Source organism: Chrysemys picta, chromosome 19 (genome assembly GCF_011386835.1).
Source record: "Chrysemys picta bellii isolate R12L10 chromosome 19, ASM1138683v2, whole genome shotgun sequence".
Classification (NCBI taxonomy): domain Eukaryota; kingdom Metazoa; phylum Chordata; order Testudines; family Emydidae; genus Chrysemys; species Chrysemys picta.
This window is the reverse complement of record NC_088809.1, coordinates 5,867,391-5,874,816: the sequence shown is the minus strand read 5'-3', so window position 1 is coordinate 5,874,816 and position 7,426 is coordinate 5,867,391. Positions and strand designations below refer to the sequence as shown.

The window sequence follows — 7,426 nt, the reverse complement described above, 5'->3', positions numbered from 1 at the left end:
GCTTTGCAAGTTTGGTGTTTTTCATCTCTCCTAGCATTTCAGAATGATTCTATGTGGGTTATTTACTTTATTCTAACGTTTGGGAGTAGGGAATTTCGACACCCCCCCTCGAAATTTGAATAGCCCAGCATGCACGTCGAGTTCTGAGTGGAGATTTTGATCACCCTAAGAAATTAAAACCACTAACAATTTTTTTTGATGTCAGGGCTAACTACAACTGGGATGACATCATTCTTACCAAGGGTAAGTCTGAGAGCCTTCAGTTAACTACCGTAATGCAGGTTCATGCAGTGAGCTTGCAGTTAGCCACGTGCTTAACTTTAGCACGTGAACAGTGCTGACAAGTCACGTGCTAAACACTTAAGCACCTGCATAACTGGTTGCGGCTTTATTTTGCTTTAATTAACACAAAGGATTGCGGGGGGACGGGGGGGGGTTGATTCTATATCACCCTCATTCCCTGCACCTTTGACTTTAGATTTTTTTTAAAAGAGTAAATGATTAACCCAGGAGGAGGAACCGAACTAGCTGGGTAAAAGTGTGGACTTTGTGTAGCCCTCGATTCTCTGCAGGTCTGTGCTGAAGGACCCATTGCATTTAAGTCCTAACATCTGAAAACCCTGGCATGCATATTAACATACTGTACTCGCCCCAGATTCGTGGATCCAACAGCTCCCGGAGAAGACTTGAGTGAGTTCAATTACCATCCGAAGACTTTGAATCTGAAACGTGGAGACTTTATTAGGTTAGGCCTATTTTTTTTATATATGTTCGTTATTATTTTCAATTAGAGGATGTGTAGAAAGTCTGTTCTAAATCCTGCGAGCCTGCATTTAATTTTGATCAGGAAAGATTAAAATGCTTCAATGCATATAAACATCCGTTTTGTATTATTGAGATATAAACGAAAAGAAACAGTTTGATTTAAAGCGACAGCAGCAGATACAGTTTCCAACGACAGTGTTGCAACATTTTGCTGCACTTTTTTTTAGCTTAAAGCACGCACACACACACACACACAACATAAAATCAGACCCCCCCCCTTTATTACCAATGTAAACTGTTGCTCTTTGAAAACCATTTTGGCTAAGTTGCCTTGTTTATTTGCAAATGTTTCCCATCTCGGCGGAAAGGAAGCCTTTGTTTTAATTTGGCTTGATGACATTGGATTTTTGTGTCTTATCTGTCAGTGGTTTGTTGGAATTCCCCTGCCACCCCCAAAATAAGTTCCTAGGGCCAGCTTTTATTACCTAAATGTTCCTGTTGCGAAATCTGTGGCTACCATGTGTTGAGAACAACGTAAAAATGGGGATATTTTGTGAGAGTCTGCATTAAACCAAGGCTCCTAGGGAAAAGTCGTACACCGCGTATAATCAAAGACATCTCTACTATTCTTGCAATCGGGGCCCCCGTAAAGCAGCAGGCTCTGTTGGCATTTAATCACCTGAGTAGCGAATGTCTGTTCACCTGAGCAAGGAACGCCAAAGAACCTCCTCAGGTGAATCAAGTGAACGTTTGCAGAGTTGGGCCGCTAAAACGTTCAGAACACGAATTCTCACCCACGCAGCAAACCCAGCGCGTTCTGTTACAGAACATTTCCAACAGCTGCTGACAAGCTGCGTTCTATTAATCATCTATCCAATTAGCATTTCTAGGTCAAAAGATACCTCGTTACAATTGTTTTAACGTGGGTTGCGATGACTGTTTTAGGCAGGAAGAGAGAGAGGTAGCGCCCCCCCCCCCGTAAATAATACTCACTCTTACACTTTGTCTTGTTTTAATAGGCTAATTTTAGCTAGTTTGCTAACAGGTGTGAAGGACAAAGGGACTAGAGAGAGGCCGTTGGTTAGTCATGGTTGTAGCTTGAAAACAGCTAGTGCTGTCTAGAGTTCTCCTTGTTTGGCAAGACGGTGAAAAAACCAGGGAGAAGTTTCCAACTGGCTTTCCAACTGCTTCCCAGGTAACGGGGCCCACAAGCCCAGTCGTTTTCTCCTTTCTGTTAATTGCTGAAGTTTTATATGGGATCGTTGGAGAGTTCACGATTGGCTTTCAAATAATTTCCCCCTCTCTTTCGGTCAAGGATCTAGTCTCCCTCAGGTATTAGGCGCCCCCCCCCACCCCCTTTCATCCTCCAAAAGCATGGTTCCCCCTATGAAATCTGTTTAAACTGACCCAAGTCCTTATATTTCCAAAGAGGTCGGGAGGCCCTAATTTCTCTCTGGTTTGAGGAGAACTTCCCGGCTTTATGGTAAAGCAATAAAGGATGACATAAACAACCCTTTTCTTCACCAATTACCCTTTTCTCATTCTTTGGAAGATTTATTAGCTAAATTGTTTGTGTTAGGAAAAACTTCGAAGTTTACTGGGTCACTCTCAGAGCGGTGTTGTGTGTAGGGGGCCCTCTGCTGGCGAAATGAGTTAACAAACACGCCTGAGGTCAGCCTTTCACAAGGGTGAACTTTCTGCTTGGAAACTGGACGAGTTTCTAGGTAATTGTTAGTTAAATTTGTTTCATTTATATAGTTGGTGCTTTTTCCTTAAAAGTAGTTTTCCCCCCCATTTATTTCAATTTAACTAGTTAAAATATTTTCCCATGTTTCTTAAAATAGTATAATCAAATTAACTGTCAACATAACCTGCTCGCCCACACTGGCGTATTGTCCTATTTGTTAACTGTTTAAATTTGGGATAATCCAAAGTTCTCATTTAAAACAAATATAAATGGCTTAACTGGTTAAAATATTTAAATCAGTGAAGCTGGATGTGTGTGATTATTTGGGGTGTAAGATAATAGAATGGTGACGTTACTGGTGCAATGGTGTTAAGATAAATCTAATGGGGATAATATCGAAAACTAAGTAATGGATCCCCCAGTTTGGAAACTACTTTAATGTGGGGAGGGAATACAATTACTGAAACAGGCTCTCAGAATCATTTCTGAATAAATATATTTCAGGATGGGTAATATCTTGAGTCTGTTTTTTTAGGAAGTATAAGGAATATACTATAAAGAAAAACACTTCAAAAATACCTAGCAAGAAAGCAATGTTTACATTTGTTTAATTAGAGAAGGGCTGGCTTGAGGGAGAGACAAGGAAGTTAGGTTTAAAATAAATATCTATAGGGAAATCTCTTCTATTCACATCCCCGGATTCAAGAATAGAGCCATCCGACCTATTCTGAGGCTATGGCTGGTAAATGTTTAAATGTTTGCTTCCTTCTTGCAGTGAGTTGTTGTTGTTGAGATGTTGGGGTATAAAGCTCCGGGGCTAGGCAAAGACTATTTCTAGACTGGCTGTGTATATCAGGAAGTTCCTCTATATCCTTCAGCTAGGAAAGGACTAGAGCATCCTTTTACACTTTCCTTGTAAGAAACCATTCCACTGGAGCCAAGCTAAAGGGAACTCTGCTCCTTCACTGCCTGATAGACATGACTGTGAAAGGCCTCAAGAAAAGTAGTGCTGGCAAAGCCCCACTGAAATCAGTGGGCTCTGTATAGGCCCATGTCATTGCAGAATGGGGGCTCCCACTGACCACAATGAAAGGAGGATCTGTCCTTTCACACTGGTGGAGCTGAAGACAGACCCTGGCCCCAGGTATGTAAGGGCGCAGTAGTCCAGTATTTAGCCAAAACTCCCACAAAAATCAAACATACAGGGATGGAAAGCGTGACCTCCCAGAGCAGCCTGACTCTCCCTGCTTACCAAAGGGGCATGTGGATTTTTCATTTGTGGCAGTGCAAAGCGTTCCAGCAAGAACAGATCTGCCTCCCTCGCAGCCAGACAGAAATTGAAGCCATCGATAAATCCTATATTTAAGTGACTTAACTAACAACATAAGTAACTGTTGGGCACACACTGCCTTTTTTGTTATAAATGGATACATTAAATTACTCTGGTCTGACACACCCTGTGGTATAATCTTGGTATGAAGTGACACTGGAGATGCATGTAATTCTGCACATCTCAATACCCATGGCAAAACTTTGGATGCTGCATTAATTTTGTTGGGTGTTCAACTTGAACATTTTTAAAGGGCAGATTTTTCTCCCCCCACCCCACCCTAGAGGATGACTGCTTAGCATTTGCTGAAAATCAAGCTCATTTCATGTGTCTCAAGTGAGGCACCTAAAATTACTGATTCCTCTTGAAAGTGGTGGACAAGATGTGCCCAGTGCTCTACTAGAGAGAGGTAAATAGAATTCTGCCCTGAAGGCCTTGCAGTCTAATCCTCGGGGGCATCCTCCTGTGTCCATGTAGAGCCCCATCATCAGAGCGGTTTGACATTGCAAATGCTTATGCAGAGGCATATGCAACTCTGTTCCTGGCCTATTGAACTCAATAGAGCTATTCATCATGTGAGTAAAGTTACACATGCGGGTTGGTAGACTCAGGGCCTATATTCTGGCAAAAACCTGAGGAGCAGATGCCAACACAGGGAGGGGCCATGTGGGGAGAGGACAATGTTATGTGATTGGGGTGGTTAGTAAATGGAGTTGACGAGCATTATAACTTTAGTGACATAAGACAGCATTTATGTGATATTAGAATAAAGGGGGCAGGCATACTTAGCAGAGACTGTAAACTGGTTTTAGACGGTCCATAATATGTAGTGTTGCCAGAGGTCCTCTTAATAAAATAATAGAATCAAAAGTGTGGCTTTGTTGCAACTGAATGTTATTGTGGGAGGGGAGAGGAGAGGGAGTGAGCCAGACTTTGCTGCTCAGGGTCTCTTCTAACAGAAAATTAGCAATCCTGCCTCGATTTGAAAGATGGCACAGATCTGTCCATACCTGTTTGAAAACCCAATTTCATTTTTTAAGCTGTTTAGTTTTTATTCACAACAAGGTAAAAGCTGCAAAAATACCTTTTTGTGAATGTTTATTCAAATGTTAGAACCAAGTTGAGGCACTCGGTTCACACTCCTTTCTCTATTCCCTTTCCACCAACACTTAGGCAATCAAGTTTTATTACTGCAAATGCTTATGGGAAGTAGATTTTAAAGGCTTTTCACCTTGAGTATTATACCAGAAATCAAATTGACACACTCACCCCAATGGTAACTAGAACATGACTTATATATAGCCCATGGCAACAAAGCAAAACGCTCGAATTTTGAACAGTAAGCCATGGAGTCAATAAAATAACTCCTCTGGTACAACTACCCACTAGAAAATTATGCAGAAGGCGGCAGGGGTCTGGAAGAAGGAGTGGGAGTCAGGTGGTACTGAGTTCTAATTCTGCCTCTGTCACTGACTCACGGCATGGCCTTGGCCAAGTTACTTTGCCGTTGTGGCCATGATTTGTGGGAGGTTTTCTGGCAAGCTGCTGTTGATACTCCCCCCGCCTGCCTCGCAGGGGTGCTGGGTGGGTTAACTAAGCAGCGTCCTGCAGCGCTCTCTGCTCTGAATGCATGAGCCGGGCACGTTATCTGGGCAAATTCACCGGCAATACTGTTAGCATCGCGGCGATTCCGTGGCCACCCTGGGCTTGGCTGTATTTTTAGCCCTGGAGAATAAACTTCCGTGTAAAGCCTATGGGAAGCGGGGGCGGGATAGGAAAGGGGGTTTGGCTGCCAGGAAGCGCTGATCACAAACCCGTTGAGGGGCCAATTGCTTCCCACCCCCCTCCTCCCGCTCTGAGGGGACCAAGCCCCTCACCGCTGGCTCTGGGCGGAGCACGAGGCGAGTGCAGGGGGCTGCCTGCCCCCCTGCAGCGGGTCCTAGCGGACCGAGTCTCATTACTGGTCGCCGCCGCGGGCGAAGGGGTTAAGGCTGGCTGGGAAGCCGGCAGGGTGGGAGCTGGCAGCAGACAGCTCTTTGTCCTGGGGCTGGCGCCTGACGCCTGCCTGCCGGGCACACCGCCTCCCCGGGCCGGGGACAAAGGCAGCGCGGGGCGATCGCTCCAGCGGCAGCCCCCAATTAGGAAGCCTCTCTCCCGGGCCCTCCTCGCACCAGCCTCCTTGAGCCGCCCGGCCATTGTCCCAGCCCCGGCGCTCTCCCAATTAGCGAGGCGGGCCGCCGGGGCTCACACGCCGGGAGAGAAGAGCCCTTTGTCTGCAGCGATCAATCGCTGATCAATAGACAAGAAGGGCTGTTCCGGGGAGACAGCAGATAAAAGGCCAAGTCAACTGACTTTAACCCTTCAGGGGCGAGTGGGAGCCGGGCCTGCTGGTCCAGGCAAACCTCTGGGTACAGCCCCCTCGGAGGGGGTCTCTTTGGGATGAGGTCCCCTAGATTATAGGGTACATATACAGGTGTGCCATCAGCCCCCGCTATCCTGCCCTATATGACACACACAGGTAGGCTGATGGCACCCCGGTCATTTAGATGTTCTATAGGTAACTCCTTGCTTTGTAGAGAGCTAGACACATCCCTCTAGATAGACAAACGCCTACCTGCGTAGGCATTAAAATGGGATCAGTGGGATCTGGACTGTATGTACGTGTAATGCAAATATGTGTACAGAAAGCGGTGTGATCAATTCAGTATATGTGAGACGCCCCCCCCCCCCCCTGTTCAAGTATGTGCCTGGCAAACTACTGATTCACTCCAGTGTGTGTATTTGCACATCCGCGCACACAGATTTGTATTGACTCCGGTATTTATGTGCAATATGTGAATCTGTCTGTGCTCATAAATACCGGTGTCAATACAAATCCGTGTGTGGCGCTGTGCAAATACACACGCACACACTGGAGTGAATCAGAAGTTTTCAGCATATAGGGGCGATATGTAGTACTCACGCAGTATGTGTTGCACTCGTGCCTCTATAAATTGAGGATGCAGATGTACACACAAGGTTTTTGGATCTTCGTCATTGTATCTACATTTTGGATCTGTGACAGTTTGCACTTCACAGGAGAGATCTTCGCGCACATGCATTTGCTGACACGAATACAGGTCAAATAAACATCCTAGCGAATGTGGAATGGGATATGTGTAAACTGAAGAACACCAGTAACACACGTACTAAATAGTGTCCTCGGTTAAAGACAGGTCCGTTTTCTTTCCCTTTGTGGAATCCTTCGGCACCATTTCACATCCATTGTGCTTCACGAGCGTGGCATTACAAGTAAATTCTGTAGGATCGAGGTAAAGAGAGATTGGGATCCATATTTGTTTTTACAGGATGCTAGAACAAAGTGCAGCCCAGAAGATGACACTGTTTCAGTAGCTAGGGAGTGAAACTGATCAATAATAACCTCTGCACTCCAGCTAGTTCATAGATTGCCTTAATTCCAAATCATGCCTGGCACTAGAGGTACCCACCATTCAGAATTCTCCTTCCTCCTGTTTGCAAGCTCATGGGGTGCTGGTGTATAAGGGATCTCCCCTTGATTTTTATTTCTCTGGGGGTGCCGGTGTGGCAGCAATACTATCAAACCCCAACAACAATAATTCTCTCCTTGAACCCAGTTTATCTTG

At 45.2% G+C, this 7,426-nt stretch overlaps 1 protein-coding gene across 3 annotated transcripts in view; it reads left to right on the top strand.

The window, feature by feature from the left end:
- The first annotated feature begins 484 nt into the window (after window positions 1-484).
- Window positions 485-7,426, top strand: part of TBX4 (T-box transcription factor 4) — a 118,261-nt gene continuing 111,319 nt past the window's right edge. The window contains exons 1-3 of one of the 3 annotated variants that reach the window (XM_065573045.1): window positions 486-572; window positions 656-745; window positions 1,785-1,960. The gene's annotated coding sequence lies outside the window, so the exon portion shown is untranslated. Of the gene's footprint in view, window positions 746-1,784; window positions 1,961-7,426 lie in introns of all 3 variants that reach the window. The other 2 variants (XM_065573046.1, XM_065573048.1) reach the window with 2 other exon arrangements.